This window comes from Carlito syrichta, unplaced genomic scaffold (assembly GCF_000164805.1).
Source record: "Carlito syrichta isolate Samal-C Ts95f unplaced genomic scaffold, Tarsius_syrichta-2.0.1 Scaffold309022, whole genome shotgun sequence".
Taxonomy (NCBI): Eukaryota; Metazoa; Chordata; class Mammalia; order Primates; family Tarsiidae; genus Carlito; species Carlito syrichta.
Genome location: NW_007253118.1, coordinates 555,865 through 579,120, shown reverse-complemented (window position 1 = coordinate 579,120; position 23,256 = coordinate 555,865).

Here is a 23,256-nt window from a genome sequence, read left to right as displayed (position 1 = left end):
ACTTCCTCCCCTCCCCTCTGTTCTCAGCCCCTCCCCTCTGTTCTTAGCGCAGGCTGATAGGGTTTTTCTCATGGGTCAGATGTTCCAGGCCTACTGTGGGAGAAGGGTGGATCAGATCTGGATTCACCCGGCTTACTGCCTGTCTGTGTCTGATCCAGTGTGTGGGAGGAACATCTGTCTCTCCACATTTGATGAGATTACCTCTAGGTTCCAAGGTGGAGGTTGGGTGGAGCTGGGCGGGGCAATGCAGGTCTCTGCCCGGGCCAGGGACAGAGAAAATGGCTCTGGTTGGCATTCCCTCACCAGTGGTGGGGCTCCTCTCCAGCTCTCCCTGATCTTCTCTCTCCATGGATTCGTGGCTCCAGCTGTTTTGTTGTCACAGATGATGGTGTGGGCTGGGCACCAGGTGATGAGAATCAGCTGTATTTGGCAATCTTTTCTCCAGCATCATCTTTGAATACTAAGGCATCTTTAAAAAGTAAAACACCTATAACTAACGGGTGATTGGAAATTAAGTGGAAGATTCTAGGAGGACTTTTCTTCTTGAACACAAAACTTAGTTGGAGGAGAAATATTGGGAAATATGGACAAATATGTTTTAATCATGGGAAGGGCAAATCTTTGGAATTCCTACTCTTTTTCATTATGTCTGCATATGAATACTGAGGAAGAAACTCTGGCAACCCTATATCTTGTTTTATAGTTGTTTTTCAAACAGAAAGAAAAATTTGGCAATAAATTTTGGGCAGTAGATCTCTTTATCATACTCTCTTAGTAGCTCATCAGTGAAGTTCGGTTTTTTATTTTACCAAGTACATAGGAACTTTTGTCTCAGGGCATTGACTGATTGTTTGACATTTTGCCCAATCTCTTCCCCACTCCTTCCTTCTCTGTATCCTTTTCCTGTGGAGTTATAGCTTAAAGTTAGTTGACTCTGGGTAGGAGTACTAATGAGAATGTCTTTCAAGAGTTTACGCATATTCCACTCTATGATTCAGCTAGCAAAAAAGCTGTCAAGAAAGATGACTGAAAGCACTACCCAGAGACGTATTTACCACTCAGTGCCCAAATTCATCTTCAGCATTGAAAACAAAAGCCAGGGGCTGCTTTCATGCATCCTTTGTTGATTGACAACACTTGGCTAATGCACCATGTAATTATCAAGAATTATCTTTAAATCCTTATTATTAGGAAAAAAAAAAGTCATTGGGTATCAGACCAAATCCCTAGGTTCAGTGGACTACTTACATCATCACTTGGTTTAGCTTTTATGAACTATTTCAATTCGAATTGCTAGTATTTTTGGAATTGTTTTTACTCTATCAATGCCTACAATTAAAAATATAAAATCACAAAATGTTTGTAAGAAGTCAATTCAAACTTTCTCCTTACTAAAAGCTTCTTCCCACTTTTACAAACTTCTGTCTCAAAGCACGGATTCATTCAGAAAACAGGCACATAAAAATTCCTTTTTTATACTAATATTAGAAAGTTTTATTTATTTCTGATTATTAAGTTTTTTCCAATTGATCTGCCTTCCTCCTTTGAACTATATTCTCAGTTCATATTTATCTGCAGATCTGTGTCTCTAGATATCTTTTTTTTTGTTTGTTTTGAGTTGGAGTCTGACTCCTTTGCCCAGGCTGGGGTGGAGTGGCACACATGCTCAGGGCCACCCCAGCGCCAACCTTCTGGGCTCCAGCAATCTTTCCGCCTCAGCCTTCCGAGTAGCTGGGAACTGCAAACACACAATACCATGCCCAGCTATTTTTATTTTATTGTAGAGGAGAGATCTCACCAGGTTGCCCGGGCTGGTCTTGAATCTGAGGGCTCAGGCAATCCACTCACCCTAGCCTCCCAAAGTGCTGGGATTACAGGCTGAACCACTGAGCCCGGCCCTCTAGATATCTTAATGGTTATCACTGTAGACACTTGTTGTTGGTGAAAGTAGGTTAAACTTATAATAAAAAGGGAATCATGCTCCTGTTAATAAAAACCATCCATTTCTGACATCAAATTTGAGGGAATTTATATTGCTTAGTTATAGTATTTCAATCAAATATAGAAATAGCTAATATTTATCATTGGTATATCAATTTCATTTCCTATATGTAGTTTCTTATACATATATTTTTGTAATGTTTAAACTGTTTGTTGCTGCTATGATATTTTCAATATTCATCTCTATCTTTTTTGTGCCAAGGTTCTATGGATGAGTGGAGAATTATGATTCAGAGTTTCCTTTTTCCATACTTCAAAATGGCCCTTTGTGTAGCTTCACATTGCTGAGTCACACTTCTCAGATTCATTTTCTCTGAGCCAGAGGTTAAGAAACTGAAATGTGACATACAAACTTTCAACATAATAAAACTACAATAAAGTATTTTTGAAGATAAGGTTATTTGTGGCCTTTTAGACTGCAACATTTTTCAGCCTGCATTTGCCATAAAATAGCAAAGTGCCAAACACTTTTGACTAAATTCTACGGTGAGATGTACAGTTTACTTCATGTTCAAAACACATATGTACGTACATGCAAAATTAAAGCAAAATTTTTATAACACAATTCTTAAACTATATTCCCCATGATGTACTCTGAATATTTTTGTTTCTTTCATTTTCTGTTTTTTAAAATATTGGGCTCTTAAAACAGTACCTTGCTATAGCTGCTTAGGATTCAGGGAGAGTGTGGGACCCAGTACAAACTGCCTCCTTGGAGCAGTGTCATTGCATAGTTAAAGGAAACCTTCTGTTCACTTCAGGGCCCACAAAGGTCACGGGGCTTTCCTGTAGCTAAGATTTCAGGGGTCCACGGTGGGAATTTGGATTGCTGTGGGTCTCTCACTTACCCCTTCCCTATATTGGAAAGCCAAGCTTGGTGGCTCAGCCTGTAATCCCAGTGCTTTGGGAGCCTGAGTTGAATGGATTACCTAAGCCTGTGGGTTCGAGACTCGCCTGGGCAACTTGGCGAGACCTCATCTCTACAATAAATCAAAAATTAGCCAGGCATCGTAGCGCGTGCCTGTAGTTCCAGCTACTTGGAAGGCTGAGGCGGAAGGATCGCTGGAGTCCAGCAGGTCAAGGCTGCAGTGGCACTCCAGTCTGGGTGACAGTGAGACTCCAACTTTAAAAAAAAATATTGAATTTAATCTGATTGAAAAGACTGTTAACAGATAAAAAAAATACTGCATTAATGGTGAGGGAAAAAGAACTTTCTAAATTATATATACAAATGTAATACACAAAAATTAAGTGTTTCATAAATATATTTGTAGTATAAAATGTATTTTTTACTTTGTATACTATTTTTTATAGTAGAAAATGTATTTTTTACTTTGAGTTTCTGTGAGAAAAGTTTGCAAGCCACTGCATAAGTGAATACAAGAATTGAAACTCACCTTCAGAGGCAAGTGGGTAGATAGAATGGGCAGCCTTGAGAGGGAAAGCAGAGTAACACAAGCAAATATTATTTTTATTTATTTTTTATTTGTTAACTAAGTAAATCCATAGAATTGCTTTGCTTCCTTCTCTCAACTTATTATTTGCTTTTCTCAAAAAATGAGAAAATTCCAAGGTTTGTTTGGGAAGATAGTTCACTGGAGGCATCTCATATATTTCTCCTTTACCAAGAAAAACTAAAATAGTGACTAATCATATTTTGCATATATTTTCCAAGACAGAACACTAGAATTTAACAAAAAAGTGACAGGAATCACATAACACAAGAAAGGAGAAAGAAGCAATGCAGTCTGCTAGGCCAGGATCAGCTGGGAACCAGGAAAGGCTTTCCAATATAGGGAAGGGGTAAGTGAGAGACCCACAGCAATCCAAATTCCCACCATGGACCCCTGAAATCTTAGCTACAGGAGAGCCCCGTGACCTTTGTGGGCCCTGAAGTGAACAGAAGGTTTCCTTTAACTATGCAATGACACTGCTCCAAGGAGGCAGTTTGTACTGGGTCCCACACTCTCCCTGAATCCTAAGCAGCTATAGCAAGGTACTGTTTTAAGAGCCCAGCCCACAGCACACTAATCACTGTCCTGGAACTCAGCAGTGCTGAGACTGAGGTGTGAGTGAAGCTTGTGTTCTTCACCTATTGGCATAAGCTGCTGTCACTGAAGGTGGCCCTGTCCTCCCCAGTGGCAAGGTTGCCATGTAGCCTCTACCATCCCCTACCTGAAAATTTCACCAAGGGACTAGGGAACTATGCCCCTGCATACCATGGTGGGTATCTATATATACCATTGGAAAGCCTGAGGACAAGCTCGCCTGACTTGGCTTCTCATCCACTCACCCTATCATGCAGTGTGGGGCCCGAAGATTGCCCGGCCTAGTTCACCATTGTTGGCAACTGAGCACTCTTCCCAGGATTCTGTGGTTTTGTCTGCCCATTCTGCTATTACCACCACAGGTGGCACAATCTGCACATGCCACTTGCAGGCCTAGAGACTGGCCTGTCCAGCCTATTGCAGCCACTGTCAACACCAGAATGCACTACTCAAAACCCAGAGAGTTGTCTTGTAACTTCTGTCATCACCCATACCATGTTACACCCAGGGACCTGAGAAACCTGCTCACCCACTCAGCCTGCCACTGCTACTGCTGGCAGTTGAGCAAGTCATCTGGAGATCCAATAATTGACCTACCTGGATTTGCTGACACTGGTGCCAGAATACCCTTCCCTGGGGTCAAAAGACAGGCATGCTTAGCCCACTGCTGCCACCACTGGGATCCAAAGACTGGCCCACCTGCCATCACAGTCCCAAGCAAAACATCATCATCCACTGATAACCATCCCCCAAGCCACCTAGGAAATTATAGATACCACTGATCTGTTTCAGAGAAAGGAATCACAAAAATCTACACTACTGCATGCACCCAGAATCAAATCAGGTCACTATATCTAACCAAAATCATAGATACATCTTCAGGAAGAAGTCTTCCTGTGAAAGCAAATTCAAAAAGCTGGAAGAAGCAACTTTTGTTGAAAATATGCAAATATTAATGTAAGGACATAGTAAACATGAAAAAGAAAGGAAATATGACACCTTCAAAGGAACTTAATAGCTCTCCAGCAACAGATCTCAAGCAAAAATAAATTTGTGAAATTTCTGGAAAAGAATTCAAAATACTGATTAGTGAAAACCTCAGTGAGATATAAGAGAATACTGGAAATAAACCAAAAAAATCAGAAAAATAATTCAGAACATGAGTAAGAAATTTATTAAATATGTAGAATCATAAACAAAGAACTAGACAGAAATTCTAAGAAATCATTGAATCAAATTAAAAATACATTTGAAAACTTCAATGACTACATCAAGTAAATAAAAGAATCTCAGAAATTGAAGACAGCTTTTTAAAAATAACCCAATCAGACAAAAAAATAAAATAAAAGCCAACAACAACAAACAGAATAAACAAAGCCTATGTGACATATAGGATACCATAAAGTGGCCAAATATTCAAATTTTTGAAGTTCCAAAACAAAGACAAAGCAAAAGGGTTAGAAAACTTATTTGATGTAATAATAGATGAAAACTTTGCAACTATAGCAAGAGATTTAGGCATCCAGACAAACCACAATGATAAACAGTAAGAGAGAAAGAAAAGAAGAAAGAATATTCAAAACAACCTCAAATATTTTAACTAAATGACAGGGAAAAGCCCTGACATATTAATAATAATAACCTTGAATGAAAAAAGATAAAACTTTGCACTTAAAAGATATAGGTTGGTTGAATAAATAAAAAACATGACCCAAGTATATCCTGCCTACAAGAAATGTATTGCACTTATACAGACATAAAGACTGACAGTAAAGGGTTTTTTAAAAAAGATATTCTATGCAAACAGAAATTAAAATCAAGCAGAATTACCTATGCTTATATCAAATAAAGCATATGTTAAGTCAAAAACAGTAAAAAAAGACAAAGAAAGTCTTGTATGATGATAAAGAGGTCAATTCAGCAAGAGGATATAACAATTCCAAACATTTATATGCAAAAGCACGACACCCAGATATATAAAGCAAATATTATTAGACTTAAAAGGAGAGAAAAACTCCAAAAAATAACAGGTAGGGACTCTACCCCCACTCTTAGCACTACATAGATCATCTAGATAAAAAGTTAATAAAGAAACATTAGATTTAAACTGCACAATAGACCAAAAGTACCTAACAGACATTTACAGAGCATTTCATCCAACAGCTACAGAATATACTTTCTTCTCAACAGCACATGGAACATTCTCCATGATAGACCATATGTTAGGACACAAACCAAGTCTCAATAAATCTTAAAAAACTGAAAACGTATCAAGAATCTTCTCACACCACAATGAAAGAAAACTAGAAATTAACAAGAGGAACTTTGGAAACTGTACAAATGCATGGAAATTAAGCATGTTCTAGAATGACCATTGCATCAAGGAAGAAATTAAAGAGTAAGCAAAAAAATTTTCTTGAGTAAATGAAATTTAAACGCAACATATGAAAACCTGTGGGATACAATGAAACCTGTACTAATAGGAAAGATTATAACAATAAGTGCCTACATAAAAAGGTAGAAAGGTTTCAGATAAATAAAGATTAGAAGTTAACAGCCTAATGACACACCTCAAGAAATTAAAAAAGCAGGAACAAACCAAACCCAAAATAAAGAGAAGAAAATAAATAATAAACATTAGAGTGGGACAAAATTAAATTAATACTAAAAATACCACAAAGGATCAATGAAGCAAAAGGTTGGTTTTTTGAAAAGATAAACCAAATCAATAAACCACTTGCTAGACTAACCAAGAAAAAAAAGAGAAGTATTCAAACAAAATCAGAAAAGGATGACGTTACAACAGATACCACAGAAATATACAAGATCATCAGAGACTAGAACAACTATACATCAACAAACTGAGAAACATAGAGCAACTGGATAAATTCCTGGACACACATGACCTACCCATATTTAATCAGGAAAAAAATAGAAAATCTGAACAGATCAATAATAAGTAACAAGATTGAAGTAGTAATAACAATTATCTCAACTAAGAGAAGTTCAGGACTGAATGGTTTCACTGCCAAATTCTACCAAACTTGTACAAAAGAACTAATACCAATTATCTTAAATAATTCAAAAAAAAATTGAAAAGGAGAGAGCTCAAATTCATTCTGTGAGTCCACGTACCAAAACTAGACAAGGAGATAACCCAAAATGAAAACAACAGACCAATATCCCTAATGAACATAGATGAAAAATTCCTCAACAAAATACTAGCAAACCAAATCCAGCATCACATTAAAAAAAATATAGCATACACCATGACCATTTGGGATTTATCTCATGGATTCAAGGTTGGCTCAACACATGCAAATCAATAAATGTGATATATCACGTTAGCAGAATGAAGGTCAAAAATCATATGATAATCCACTTGATAAAGAAGGAATTTGACAAAATTCAGCATCATTTTATGATAAAATCTCTCAATGAAATAGACATAGAAGGCCTCAACATAATAAAGACCATATATGGCAAACCAACAGTTAACATCATAATGAGAGGGGAAAAGCTAATAGCTTTTTTCTAAAAACTAGATTAAGATAAGGATACCCACTTTCACTATACCTATTGAAAAGAGTACTAGAAGTCCCAGCCAAAGCAATCAGGTGAGGAAAGAAATAAAAGGCATCTAAACTGGAAAAAAGGAAAAAAAATTGTTCTTTTTTGCAGGTGATATAATCTTATACTTAGAAAAACCTATAGACTACAGTACCAAAAATCTTTTAGATCTGATAAATAAATTTAGTAAAGTTGTAAGATACAAAATCAACATATAAAAATTAGTAACATTTTTACACATCAAAAATGAACTAGCTGAGAAAGAAATCACTTACAATACCTAGAATAAAATACATACTAGGAACAAATTTAGAAAAATTTCTGAGAAAAACTGCAAAACACTGATTAATTAAATTGAGGAGAACACATAAAAAATAAAAAGATATCTCATGCTTATGGATAAGAAGAAATAATATCATTAAAATGACCATACTGCCAAAAGCAATCTACATTTAATACAATCCCTTTCAAAATGCCAGTGTCATTTGTCACAGAATTAGAACAAACAATCCTAAAATTTGTATGAAATTGCAAAAGAGCCTTAATAGCCAAAGCAATCCTGAACAAAAAGAACCAAGCCGGAAGCATCACATTACCTAACTTCAAAATATATTTCAAGACTGTATTAACAAAAACATCGTGATACTGGTATAAAAACTGACACATAGACCAATAGCACTGAATAGAGAATCTAGAGAAATAAATTCATGTATTTATAGCCAACTGAAAAAGATGCCAAGAACATCCTTTGGGGAAAGGATAGTCTTCGGTAAGTGGTGTTGGGAAAATTGTATATTAGTATGCAGATATATGAACCCGGATGCCTATTTCTTACCATTTACAAAAATCAACTCAGGATGGTTAAATACTTAAATGTTAAATTCAAAACTATAAAACTAGTAGAATAAAACACAGGGAAAACACTTCAGGACATTGGTCTAGACAAAGTTCTTATGGATAAGGCCTCACAAATACAGGCAAGCAAAACAAAACTAAACAAGCAAGACTATATTAAACTAAGAATCTTCTGTAAAACAAAGGAAGCAATCATCACAGTGAAGAGATAACCAATTAAATGGGACAAAATATGCTCAAACAATTCATTCAACAAGAAATCAATATCCAGAATATGCAATTTACTCAAACAACTCAACACTGAAAAAAGAACCCATAATCTCATTAAAAAGTGGACAAAGGACCTAATAGATGGTACTCAAAAGAAGACATGCAAATGACCAACTAGTATATAAAAAAAATGCTCAACATCACTTGGGTTCATGCACTTGGGGCTCTCCTCTGAAGGTAACTGCAACTTACCACTGCCTTGAGATTGGAGTCCCCAGCATGCAGGATCATCTGCCGTTCTCGGGACTCTCTTGAGAGGAGACAGCAGAGAACAGCTTCTCTTCACCACCTGGAACCTGGCTCACATCATCATCTGTGGTAACAGTCTGGGCGCAAGCAGCAGGAAGCATGGAGAAGGCAGGGTGTGGAAATCTAGAATGGAGCCCCACCAATGGTGAAGAGATGTTGACCAGCACCATCTTGTCTGTCTTGGGACCAGGCAGAAACCTGCATTGCCCCACCCAGCTCTGTCTAACCTGCAGCCTGGGACCAGAGTTTATTCCCTCATTGGATTCAGAGAGACAGACGCCCCTTCCCCATGATGGAACTGGCACAGACATGTCAGATTTGAGTGGGAAACTTGAAAGCAGCAGCAACAACAGAAGAGTCATGTGAGTCTGGATCTGATCCATTCTCTTCCCATAGCAGTCCATGGGGCATCTGGACAACCCTTCAGCTGAGAGCTGAAGGGACAGACTGGAGACTGGAACCATTCCTTAACATGGCAGTGGCAGTTGGAAGGAACCTGAAGTTACAAAAATGGTCACAGAGCAAGTTTTTTGTTTGTTTGTTTTTTGTTTTAGTTTCTTGTTTTTGTTTATATTTTTTTACTTGCTTTGTTTCTGGTTTTTTTTTTTTTTAGAATTTTTATTTGTGTATGGGTATTTTTGAGTGTGAATCTATCAATGGGGGTTTTTATTTGTTTGTTTGTTTGTATGATTGTATGTTTTTGTTTCTTTTGTTTTTTTTTCTGTCTTTGTTTCTCTGTTTATTCATTAGTTGGTATACCTGTCTGTTTTCCCTCTTCTTCTTCTCTCTTTCCACCTTCTTTCCTCTTCCTACTTCCTTTTCCCATTCTTTTCCTTTCTCTTATCTCATTTCACTTTCAGGGGACAAACATACGGCCCAACTGCATGGGCAGATTGTAAGACAGTGGGAAGTGGGTTCCAGGGGGCCCACACACCTGTCAGTGGATACTGGGATCGGCAGATAGCTTCTGAATCACAGCTCCCTTCCTAAATCTCAAAATTGCAAAAAGCACAGCTCCCTAGACCCAGTCCAGCTTCAAAACTAAACAAAGCCAGAGGATCTACATAAAGAAAAATAGGAGATTGAGCAAACAAAAGTAAAAGCTATCCCCCCATCACTGAACAACAGAATTAAAGAAGAGGTTTAAAAAAAAGGGGTGGGGGGATATCTACACAAATGAGGAAAAACCAAAGCAAGAATATGGGTCTTATACAGACCCCTGGAAGGACAACAACTGAGAATATAGACTTTGGAACTCAAACAATGAAGAGCCCCCAGAATGACTAGTTTCAAGTGACAAACCCAGATATCAATATATTAATAGGGAGAATAAATAGAAATGAAGAGAGACAAGAGGAAAGAATAAAGGAGCTGATAATTGAGATAACAACAATAAAGAATACAGTGAATGAAATAAACAACAAGCTGATAAGCATGGAAATCAGAATTAACCAAGCAGAAGAAAGAATCTCAGAGCTTGAGGACCAAAATATTGAACTAACCCAAACTGATAAAAACATAGAAAAGAAGCTTAAAAAGACAGAACAAAGCCTCCAAGAGATGAGCAATTACATCAAGAGCAACTAATACTAAGATTAATTGGAATCCTTGAGGAAGATAGAGTGACAGAGATAACCCTGAAACAAACATTCCATGACATTATCCAAGAAAACTTCCATCTTCTCATCAGAGATGCAACCATTCAAACACAAGAGATTCAGAGAACCCTTGCAAGACAACAAATGAGAAAAACCAACCCTTAGACACATAGTAGTTCACTTACACAGAGTAAGTATAAAAGAAAAAATCCTAAAGGCAGCAAGAGAGAAAGATCAGACTACCTGCCAGGGAAGACCAATTAAAATAGCAGCAAACTTATCTACACAAACACTTTGGACTAGGAGAGATTAGAGCCCAATCTTCAAAGTTCTCAAAGATAAATAATTTCAACCAAGATTTACTTCCCCAGCTAAGCTAAGTTTCATCAGTGATGGAGAATTAAAATTCTTTCCAGACATTCAATCCCTAAGAGCTTACGCCATCTCCAGACCAGCTCTACAAGAAAATCTTAAGAAAGTATTAAACACAGAAGAAAGAAAAAAATGCAACAACGATCTTCTCAAGAATGCAGGAAAAAGATTGAAAACACAAATCAACCCCAAAATCAAAAGAAAGACAAAAAACAAATAAACAAACAGTATCAACAACATCAAACTCTGTAAGAACCTAGACACAGCAAAAACTCCACATCTCAATAGTTAACCTGAATGTTAATGTACTAAATGCACCACTCAAGAGACATAGAATGGCAAATTGGATAAAATATCATGATGCAACAATATGCTGTCTTCAAGAGACTCATCTCACCAGAAAGGACACTCACATACTCAAAGTAAGAGGATGGAAAACAAATTTTCAGGTGAACAGAACATAAAAGAAAGTAGGAGTTGCGAGCATAATTTCAGAAAAAATACTCGTTAAGCTATCAAAAATTACAATAGGAACAGAAAGTTACTACATAATGATAAAAGTTTTAATCCATCAACAAGAAGTATCCATCCTAAACATATATGCACTCAACATAGGAGCACCAATTTTCATAATGCAGCTTCTAGGTAAACTAAAAAAAGACACTGACTCCAACACTATCATAGCTGGGGACTTAAATACCACATTAAAAACCCTAGACAGATCATCAAGACAAAGAATCAACAAGAAAATCCGGAACCTCAAAATGACACTTGACCAAATAGACTTAACTGATACTACAGAACACTCCACCTGAAAACTTCAGAATATACATTCTACTCATCACCACATGGAACATACTTTAAGATTGACCACATCCTCAGCCATGAATCAAGCATAAACAAATTCCATAAGATTAAAATATTGTCATGCACCTTCTCAGATCACAGTGGAATAAAAATAAATATCAACACCAACAATGTGCTCCCAAACCCCACAAAGACATGGACACTAAACAGCATGATGCTGAAAAACTCCTGGGGTCAACATGGAAATCAAAACAGAAATTAAAAGATTCCTACAAACAAATGAAAATGAATAATCATTTTACCAATATATCTGGGATGCCATGAAGGCAGTACTAAGAGGGGAATTCTTATCTCTATGTATACACATGAAGAAGATGGAAAGATCACAAGTTAACAGCCTAACAAATCACCTAAGGAAGCTGGAAAAGCAAGACCACCAAAACCCTAACTTCAGCAGAAGAATCCAGAACACCAAAATAAAGCCCAAATTCGGGACATAGAAGACAAAAATATAATACAAAAAAATTAATGAAACAAAAAACTGGATCTTTGAAAAGATAAACAAGATTGATGGATCTCTAGCTAGACTGACCAAGAAAAAGTGAGAAAAAGTCCAAGTAAACACAATTGTAAATGCAAAAGATCAATTCTCAACTGACCCCAAAGAATACAAAAGATTATCAGAGATTACTATGTACACTTGTGTGGAAACAAACTAAGAAACCTAAATGAAATGGAGGACTTTCTGACATCACATAACCTCCCCAGGTTGAAACGAGAAGACATGGAGACACTAAATAGACCAATAACAACCCAGGAAATTGACTATGTCATAGAAAACTACCTACACAAAAAAGCCCCGGATGGTTTTCCAACAGAATTCTACAAAACGTACAAGGAGGAGCTGATACCAATCCTCTTAAAACTATTCCAGGCAATTGAGAAAGAAGGAACTCTCTCCAAATCATTTTATGAACTAACATCACATTGATACTCAAACAAGGTAAATATCCAACAAAGAAAGAGAATTATAGGCCAATATCCTTAATGAACATAGATCCCAAAGTTCTCAACAAATTCTAGCACACCAGATGTAATAACACCTCTCAAAAATTATCCACCACCACTAAGTAGGCTTCATCCCTGGGATGCAGGGCAGGTTAATATCCACAAGACCATAAACATAATTAAATACATCAACAGATGTAAAAACAAAAACCACATGATTATGCTATTAAATGCAGAAAAAACTTTTGATAAATCCAGTGCCCCTTCTTGATAAAAACCCTTGATTATCTAAGCTTAGATGGAACATACCTCAAAATAGTAAGAGCCATCTATGAGAAACCCACAGTTAACAAACTGCTAAATAGACAGAAATTGAAACTATTTCCCCTGAAAACTGGATTAAGACAAGGATGTCCACTGTCAAACCTTCTGTTAAATATAGTATTGGAAGTCCTAGCTAGAGCAATCAGATAAGAGAAGGAAATCAGGGGTATCCAAATAGGGAGAGGAAGTTAAGTTACCTCTCACTGCAGATGGCATGATTCTATACCTCAAAACCCCAAGAGAATCTGTCAAAAACCTCCTTGCACTGAGAAGAACTTTGGCAAAGTCTCAGGGTATAAAACAAATGTGCAAAAGAAAGTCACATTCCTATACACCAACAATAAATAAACAGAAACCCAAACAAAAAGCACAATCCCATTCACAATAACCACAGAAAAAATGAAACACTTTGACATCTTCCTAGCCAGAGAAGTGAAAGACCTTTACAACAAAAACTACAAAACACTTCTCAAAAAAATCAAAGATGACACAAATGGAAAAATATTCCATGCTCATGGATTGGAAGAATAAACATTGTTATGATGTCCATCCTACCCAAGGCAATCTATAGATTCACCATAATACCTATTAAATTACCAGCAGCATTCTTCTCAGATCTGGAAATGACAATATAGGAATTGATATGGAAACATAAACGACCACAAAAAGTCAAAACAATCCTCAGCAAAACAAAAGCAACAACAACAACAAAAACAAAGCAGGAAGTATCACATTCCCAGACTTTAAGCTTTATTATAAAGCTTATAAAGCTACTGTAATCAAAACAGCCTGGTATTGGTACAAGAACAGGCATATAGACCAACAGAACAGGATTGAGATTCCATAAGCAAAACCTCAATTTCTCAACCAACTCATCTTTGACAAAGCCTCCACCATCAACCACTGGGGAGAGGAGAACATATTCAGTAAATGATGCTGGGAAAACTGGCTGATCACATGCAGAAGATTAAAAAAGACCCCTACCTATCACCATACACAAAAAATCAACTCCAAATGGATCAAAGACTTAAATTTGAAACTCCAAACTATAAGAACCTTAGAAAATGCAGGAGAAACCCTTATGGAAATTGGAACTGGCCACCAATTTCTATTCAAAACTCCAAGTGTCCATGCCATAAGAGATAAGATAGGCAAGTGGGACCTCATCAAACTGACAAACTTCTGCAAAACCAAAGAAACCATCAAAAGACTGGGGGGACTGCCCACAGACTGGGGAAAAATATTTGCCAACTGTATATCTGACAGAAACCTAACATCTAGGATCTACAAGGAACTCAAACATGCCAAAAAGAAAAAAACAAACAGCCCCATTGCAAGGTGAGCAAAAGAGATGAATAGACACTTCTCAAAAGAAGACATACAAGCAACCAACAGATACATGAAAAAATGCTCAGCCTCACTAGTCATCAAAGAAATGCAAATTAAAACCATACTGAGATTTCACCTAACTCTAGTCAGGATGGCCATCATCAATAATTCAAAAAACAACAGATGCTGGAGAAGATGTGGGGAAAAGATAACACTTCTACACTGTTGGTGGGAGTGTAAATTAATGCAACCTCTGTGAAAAACAGTCTGGCAATTCCTAAAAGATCTAAAATTTGACTTCTTGTATGACCCTGCAATCCCCCTACTGGGAATATACCCCGAGAAACTCAATACCTCTGTGTAAGAGACACCTGCACATGCATGTTTATTGCAGCATTATTCACATAGCAGAAAACATGCAACCAACTTTGTGCTGCCCATTGAAAGATTTTAAAAAATGTGGTACATATACATGATGGAATATTATACAGCCATAAAGAAGGACAAAATTGTGAACGTCATAGCAACTTGGATGGACTTAGGACTTATAATACTGAGTAATCTATCACAGAAACAAAGAACTGAGTACCACATATTTTCACTCATAAGTGGACCTTGAACAATTTTCGTAATACTATAAGCAACGGATTGGCAGTAGTGGGAAACTGCCAGGGGAGGGGGAAACACCTCATTAACAAGGGTACCTACATAATTGCCATTTGTATACCTAACCCTGAAGTGTACTCCACATCTTCAAAATAAAAAATTAAAGAAAAAACAGTATATATACATAATGGAATACTATTCAGCCATAAAAAATTAAATTATGTCATTTGCAGTAGCATGGACAGAACTGGAGGTCATTATGTTGAATGATATAACCCAGGTACAGTAAAACAAATACCACTTATTGTGACTCATATTTTGGAGCTGAAAATGTTGATCTTATAAAGGCAGAAAATAGCAGCTAGTAAGTGTGTGTGTAGTGTGGGGTGGGGAGGGATAAGAGAGATTGGGTACAAACATATGGTTAGATAGAAGAAATAAGTTCTTTGTTCAATAGTGGAACAGGGTGACTGTAGTTGGCAACAATGTCTCATGTATTTCAAAATAGCTAGAATTGATGACTTAAATGATTCCAACACATAGAAATGATAAATACTCAAGGTGATGGATACCCCATACACGCCAACTTGATCATTAAAAATTCTTTGCATATAACAAATACTAATATGTACCCATAAATATATAAAATAGTATGTATCAATAAAATAAAAATGTTATCAAAAAATAATGGCTTGAGTTCACTGTTAATGTTACATATTAGTAGTTATATAGAGTAACTACATTGAATGTTGATGACAGTGATAGAGTTAGTTTCTTCATCTTACATGTAATGAATAGCCCTTTGGTTTTTTATTTTTAGATTTGGGGTGCACATGCATATTCATTACATACACATATTGCTATAGTGGTGGGGATTGGGTCTCAGGTGGCCCATTCACCAGACAGTAAACATTGTGCCCCATAGGTAAGTGTCTGGACCCTAAACCCCTCTTCCCTTATTGGTGTCCCCAGTGTCTATTATTTCCATCTTTGTGACCAATGAATAACCCTTTGATATAATCTTGGGCACATTATCTTTAAATAATTTTAGAATTTCTTTATAACACTTTGGGGCTCTCTTTTCAGCTATGATGATCAAGGGTTAATACATATTCATGTTACAAATTGGATAGTCTATAATTTTTCCTGCATTACAGATCCTGAGGGCTGTAGTCATGACAGTTAAAGAGATAAATTTTTAAAGCTTTCATGAGGATTGACATATTGTTCATATAATGTTAAACATAATTCTAATGACAAGATAACTTAGTGATTCAGAAATCTGTCCCTATTAACATCAGAAGCAATGACTGAGTGCCTAAGTATCTGACTGAATACAATATAGTGCTAGGCTTACATCAAAGCACACAGAACATTCTTTTCTTTTCTTTTTTTTCTTATAAAGATGTGGGGTACAATTTAGGGTTAGGTATTCAAACATTGATTATGTAGGTACCCTTGTTGATGAGGTATGCCTCTTCCTCCCCTAGCAGTTTCCCTCAACTGCCAATCCCACCCTTCCTCCCCTGACAGTTTCCCACTACTGTCAATCCCTTTCTTATAGTATTATGATAATTGTTCAAGGTCCACTTATGAGTGAGAACATATGGTACTCTGTTCTTTGTTTCTGTGATAGATCACTGAGTCCATTCAAGTTGCTGCAAAGTTCATATGTTTGTCATTCTTTATGGATGCATAATATTCCATTGTGTATATGTACCATATTTTTTTAATCCAGTTCTGCTTCGATGGGAAACATGGTTGGTTCCATGTTTTTGCTATTGTGAATAGAGCTGCAAAAAACATATGTGTGCAGGTATCTTTTGTCTAGAATGATTTGAGTTCCTCCGGGTATATTCCCAATAGGGGAATTGCTGGGTCCTATGAAAGATCAATTTCTAGTTCTTTGAGAAATCGCCACACTGTCTTCCAAAGAGGTTGCACTAGTTTGCATTCTCACCAGCATCTGTTGTTTGTTTTATTAATGATAACCATTCTTACTGGGGTTAGGTGGTATCTCTATGTGGTTTTGATTTGCATTTCTCTGATAATGAGTGAGACTGAGCACGTTTTCATGTGTCTGTTGGTTGCCCATATATCTTCTTTTAAGAAGTGTCTGTTCATGTCTTCTGCCCACTTTTTAATGGGGCTGGTTTTTTTTTTTTTCCTTTTGGTGCATTTGAGTTCTCTGTAGATCATAGATGTTAGGCTTTTGTCAGATATACAGTTGGCAAATATTTTTTTCCCATTCTGTGGACGTCTCCCTGGTCTCTTGATGGTTTCTTTAGCTTTGCAGATGCTCATTAGTTTGATGAGGTCCCACTTGTCTATCTTATTTCTTAAGGTATGGGCATTTAGAGTTCTGAATAGGAATGGGTGGCCAGTTTCACTTTCCATAAGGGTGTCTCCTACATTTTCTAGATTCTTATAGTTTGAAGTTTTACATTTAGGTCTTTGATGCATTTAGAGTTAATTTTTGTGTATGGTGATATGCAGGGGTCCTGTTTCAATCTTCTGCATGTGATCAGTCAGTTTTCCCAGCACCATTTACTGAATAGGTTCTCCTCTCCCCAGTGGTTGTTGTTGGAGGCTTTGTCAAAGATGAGTTAGTTGAGAAATTGAGGCTTTACTTCTGGAATCTGTATTCTGTTCCATTGGTCTATATGCCTGTTCTTATACCAATACCAGGCTGTTTGGATTACTGTGGCCTTATAGTAAAGTTAGAAGTGTGATACCTCCTGCTTTGTTTCTTTTGCTAAGGATTGTTTTGGTTATTTGTGGTCATTTATGTTTCCATATGAATTTCTGTATTGTCATTTCCAGGTCTGAGAAGAATGATGTAGGTAACTTAATAGGTATTGCACTGAATCTATAGATTGCCTTTGGTAGGATGGACATCTTAACAATTCTTCCTATCCATGAGCATGGAATATTTTTACATTTGTTTGTGTCTTTTTGGATTTATTTGAGCAGTGTTTTGTAAAGTTCTCATTGTAAAGGTCTTTCACTTCTCTGGTTAGGAAGATGCTGAGGTATTTCATTTTTTTGATGGCTATTGTGAATGGGATTGTGCTTTTAATTTGGGCCTCTGCCTGCTTGTTGTTGGTATATAGGAATGCAACTGTCTTTAGCACATTTATTTTGTACCCTGAGACTTTGCCAAAGTCCTTCATCAGTGCAAGCAGGTTTTTGACAGATTCTCTTGGATTTTCAAGGTATAGAAGCATATCATTAGCAAAGAGGGATAACTTGACTTCCTCTTTTCCTTCTCTTGTCTAATTGCCTGAGCTAGGACTTCCAACACAATGTTGAACAAGAGGGGTGAGAGTGAGCAACCTTGCCTTATTCCAGTTTTCAGGGGAAATGCTTCCAGTTTCTGTCCATTTAGCAATATGTTAGCTGTGGGTTTATCATAGATGGCATTTACTGTTTTGAGGTATGTTCCTTCTATACCTAGGCATTTGAGGATTTTTACCAAGAAGGGATGCTGGATTTTATCAAAAGCTTTTTCAACATCTAGTGATATAATCATGTGCTTCTTGTTTTTACATCTGTTGATGTATTTAATTACATTTATGGTCTTGTGAATGTTGAACCAACCCTGCATCCTGGGGATGAAGCTTACTTGGTCATGGTAGATGATTTTTGAGATGTATTTTTGGATCCAATTTGCTAGAATCTTGTTGAGGATTTTTGCATCTATGTTCATAAGGGATACTGACCTGTAGTTGTTTTCTTTTTTTTGTTGGATCTTTACCCAGTTTGGGTATCACTGTGATGTTAGCTTCATAAAATGATTTGGGGATAATTTCATCTTTCTCAATTGCCTGGAATACTTTCAATAGGATTGATATCAGCTCATCCTTGTACGTATTGTAGAATTCTTCTGGAAAGCCATCTGGTCTAGGGCTTTTTTTGGTAGGTAGTTTTCATATGACAGAGTCAATTTCTTGGGTTGCTTTTGGTCTATTTAGTATCTCAATGTCTTCTTGCTTCAACCTGGGGAGATTGTGTGATGTCAGAAAGTCCTCCATTTCATTTAGGTTATCAAGTTTGTTTCCATATAGGTGTACATAGTAATCTCTGATAATCTTTTGTATTTCTTCAGGGTCAGTTGTGATTTAATCTTTTGTATTTCTGATTGTGTTTATTTGGACTTTTTCTCTTTTTTTCTTGGTCATTCTGGCTAGGGGCTCCATCAATGCTGTTAATTCTTTCAAAAAAACCAGCTTTTTGTTTTGTTTATGTTGTCTGTGATATTTTTGTCTTTCATGTCCTGTATTTGGGCTAATATTTTGGTGATTTGGATTCTTCTGCTAAAGTTGGGGTTTTGGTGGTCTTCTCTTTCCAGCTTCCTTAGGTGATTTGTTAGGCTTTCAAGTTCTGATCTTTCTGTTTTCTTGATGTGTGCTTGTAGAGATATAAATTCCCCTACCTTAGAACAACTTTCATGGCATCCCAGAGGTTTTGGTAAGATGTTTCTTCATTTTTATTTGTTTCCAGTAATCTTTTAATTTCTGCTTTGATTTCAATGTTGACCCAATAGTTGTTCAGCATCATGCTGTTTAGTGTTCATGTCTTGTGGATTTTTGGGGACATTTTGTTGATGTTGACATTTATTTTTATTCCACTGTGGTCTGAGAATGTGCATGGCAAGATTTCAACCATATGGAATTTGTTTATGTTTGATTTATGGCCAAGAATGTGATCGATTTTGGAGTACATTCCATGTGGTAATGAGTAGAATGTTTATTCTGTGGTTTTTGGATGTAATAATCTGTAGGTATCTATTAAGTCCATTAGGTTGAGAGTCAATTTAGGTTCTGGATCTCCTTGTTGATTTTTTGCCTCATTGATCTACCTAGGGCTGTTAGTGGAGTATTCAAGCCTCCTGCTATAATAGTGTTAGAGTTAATATCTTTTTTTTTTTTTAGTTTACTTAGTAGTTGCTTTATAAACGCTGGTTCTCCTGTGTTGGGTGCATATGTGTTTAGGATGGATATATCTTGTTGATAGATTGAAACTTTTATCATTATGTAGTGTCCTTTTGTATCTCTTTAAATTTTTGATAGCTTAAAGGTTGTTTTGTCTGATATTAAGATTGCAACTCCTGCCTTCTTTTGCGATCCATTTGCCTGGAAACTCATTTTCTATCCTTTAAATTTGAGTCTGTGTGCATTCCTTATAGTGAGATGAATCTCTTGGATGCAACAAACAATTGGGTCATGGTTTCTTATCCAGTTTGCCATTCTGTGTCTTTTTGGTGGTACTTTTAGTCCATTCACATTTAGGCTGATTATTGAAATGTGATTGTTTATCCCTGTTATGAGGTTCTTATCAAGTTTTTTCTTTGCTTGTTTTCTTTTGTCTTAGGGGTTTTTGTATGTGTGCATTTTCAAGTTTCTTGTTGTGCTATATTTTCTGTTGATTCTGTGCTCTGCTGTTCTCTTGAGAAGTGTGTGGTCATTCTTTTTTTTCTTTCTTTGGTGCTTAATACCTTTTAAAATGTCTCCTGTAGAGTTGCTCTGGAAGCTGCATACTCTCTTAGAGATTGGATGTCTGGAAAGGATTTTAATTCTTCATCACTGATGAAGCTGAGCTTGACTGGATAGGAAATTCTTGGTTGAAATTGTTTATCTTTGAGGACTTTGAATATAGGACTCCAGTCCCTTCTTGCTTGTAGTGTTTCTGCCTACAGGTCTGCTGCTATTCTGATTGTTTTTCCCCAGTAAGTAGTCTGACCTTTCTCTCTTGTTGCCTTTAGGAATTTTTCTTTTGTGCCTACTTTGTGTATGTGAATTACTATGTGTCTAGGAGTTGGCTTTCTCTTTTGATATCTTGTGGGACTCCCCTGTATCTCTTATGCTTGTCTGGTCATGTCTCTGGTGAGATGGGCAAAGTTTTATTGGATTACCTCCTGGAATACTTGCTCCAAGTTGTTCTCCATTTCTTTCCTCTTCTGGGATACCAGTCAGGTGTAGGTTTCGCCTCTTGATATATTGCACATCTCTTATAGACTTTGTTTTTTCTTTCTGAGTCTAACTCTATATGTTTTTTACAGATTGGGTTAATTCCATGTTCTGGTCTTCAAGTTCTCAGATTCTTTCTTCAGCTAGATTAATTCTGCTTTCCATATTTTTCATCTTGTTATTTATTTCCCGGATGAATTTTTTTTTTTTTTTGCCAAAATCTGTTACAAGTTCTTTCAGTGTTGCCTCTTGTCTTTCTTGAGTCTTATTTACTCTTTCCATCCATTCCCTAATCCTTGTCATATTCTGAGGCCAGTTGTTGGTGATGTCCATTGTTTGGGCACCAAAGTCTGATTTTTCAGGAGTTTTGTCTTTGGTACACTTGAAATTGCCTGTGGTCTTCCTTTGGTTTTTCCTCATTTGTGACCTATCTCTTGTTTTTCTCTTTATTTCTGCTATTCAGCATCAATGGGAGAGGCTTTCCCTTCTGATGTTTGCTCAGTCCTCTATTCTTCCCTGATCTGAGCTTTGGATTTGTTCTATTTTGGATTATCACAGTGGATGGGAATCTTTGTTGTCTCTTACAGTTTTTGAAATTTGACTAGAGTAGGGAATGGGGCACTAGGATTCAGAAACTACTTACAAATTACAATGTTCACTTATCGTGGTATGTGTTCCCTGAGACCCACTCCCCACCAGCACTCTATATGATGGTGCAAAGCAGAAACCAATGGAAAAAACAATTGAACATACACAGACACACATACACACCCCAAAACAAACTGGAATAACAAAAAAGTGTAACAAAACAAACAACTTCAACAAAAAATCAAGAACACTAAATACACACATGCCTAGCACAAAGTGAATAGAGAAGAAAAACAGAAAGTCTGGGGAAAAAAAGGAATTTAGATCAAACCCTCACACATATATTGACACATACCTTAAATTATAAAAATGAAAATAAAAAAACCCCAGAAGAACAAAAGAGCAAAAATAAATAATAACAACAACAAAATTGAAAGATGAATGCTCAATCATTCATATACACACATAAACAGAAAACCACAAATAAAAGAAGAAAGAAACTGAAAAAGGAAAAAAAATTAGGGAGAATGCAGATCAAACCCTCACATACACATTCATGCACAAAGGAAAAATATTTTAAAAATAGATGAACTAACAAATACACAGTCAAAGAATTCTAAGATATTTTTAAAAATTAAAAATTAAAAAAACCCTGCCCTCTTATGGCAGGCTCTGTAATTGTTCCCCTAATCAGGCTCCTCAGTGTCCGAAGCAGGGAAGGAGGAGGGACAGTGGAGGTGGATGGGGCTGCAGTCTTCCCCTCCCACTCTTATATGGTCAGGGAGATCTCCTCCCACGGGGAGGTGCAGGGTTGTCTCTTCCCCAAGTATTTACTCGCAGGGGTTGCCCCAGCCAGGCCTATCCTGCAATGGAGTTCTATTGTGACTGACATCCAGGCTTCGCCTGGGTTTGTCCCTCTCAGTTGTTAACCAGTGATGTGGGTTTGATGTTCAGAGGATTGCTGGGAGGAGGGGGTTTGGGTCAGCCCCGGACTCACCACTGATCTCTTTGGAGTTCTTCCTTGTCCTTTTCTGGTCACACCCTTTGTGTCGTGGCTGGATCAGGGTAGGGGATGGGGCACCTGGAACTCAGCATTAGTTAGGTCCCTCTGAAGTTTGTGCTTTCAGGATATGCCCTCTGAATCATGATCAATCCCTGATCATGATCGATCCATCAGTCACAGAGATCAGGACTGTGCTCCATAGTGAGCAAGCTGGAGCACTTTCCTGTCCCACCTTCAAAATGGTGGTGGGGTGCCTCTCTTGTCCTCTTCCATGGGCCTTTGCCTCTGGACTCCCTCCACAGCCCCTGCTGCAAGTGCCCTGGCAGGTGCTGAAGTGGTGAGGCAAAGCCTGGAGCCTGGGGCGAGAGTCTCTCCCTACTGCTTTTCACAGGAAAACTTCTGTCCATTAAAAAAAAATGGCACTAGGCTTCTGCAACCTCGAAAGTGCCAGGGACCAAGCAGAGAAGCTGTAGCACCAGCTAGTGCACCAGGGGACTGGCCACTTGCTCTCGAGCCCCCACTTAGACTGTCTCTCCCAGCATTTTCTTCCCAGGGAAGGTTTTGTTGATTTTCAAAAAAGAGAGAAAGAAAGAAAGAAAATGGCACTCAGCTTCTGCATCTGGGAATCGCTAGGGTCCAAGCCCAGCAGCTGTGGCACC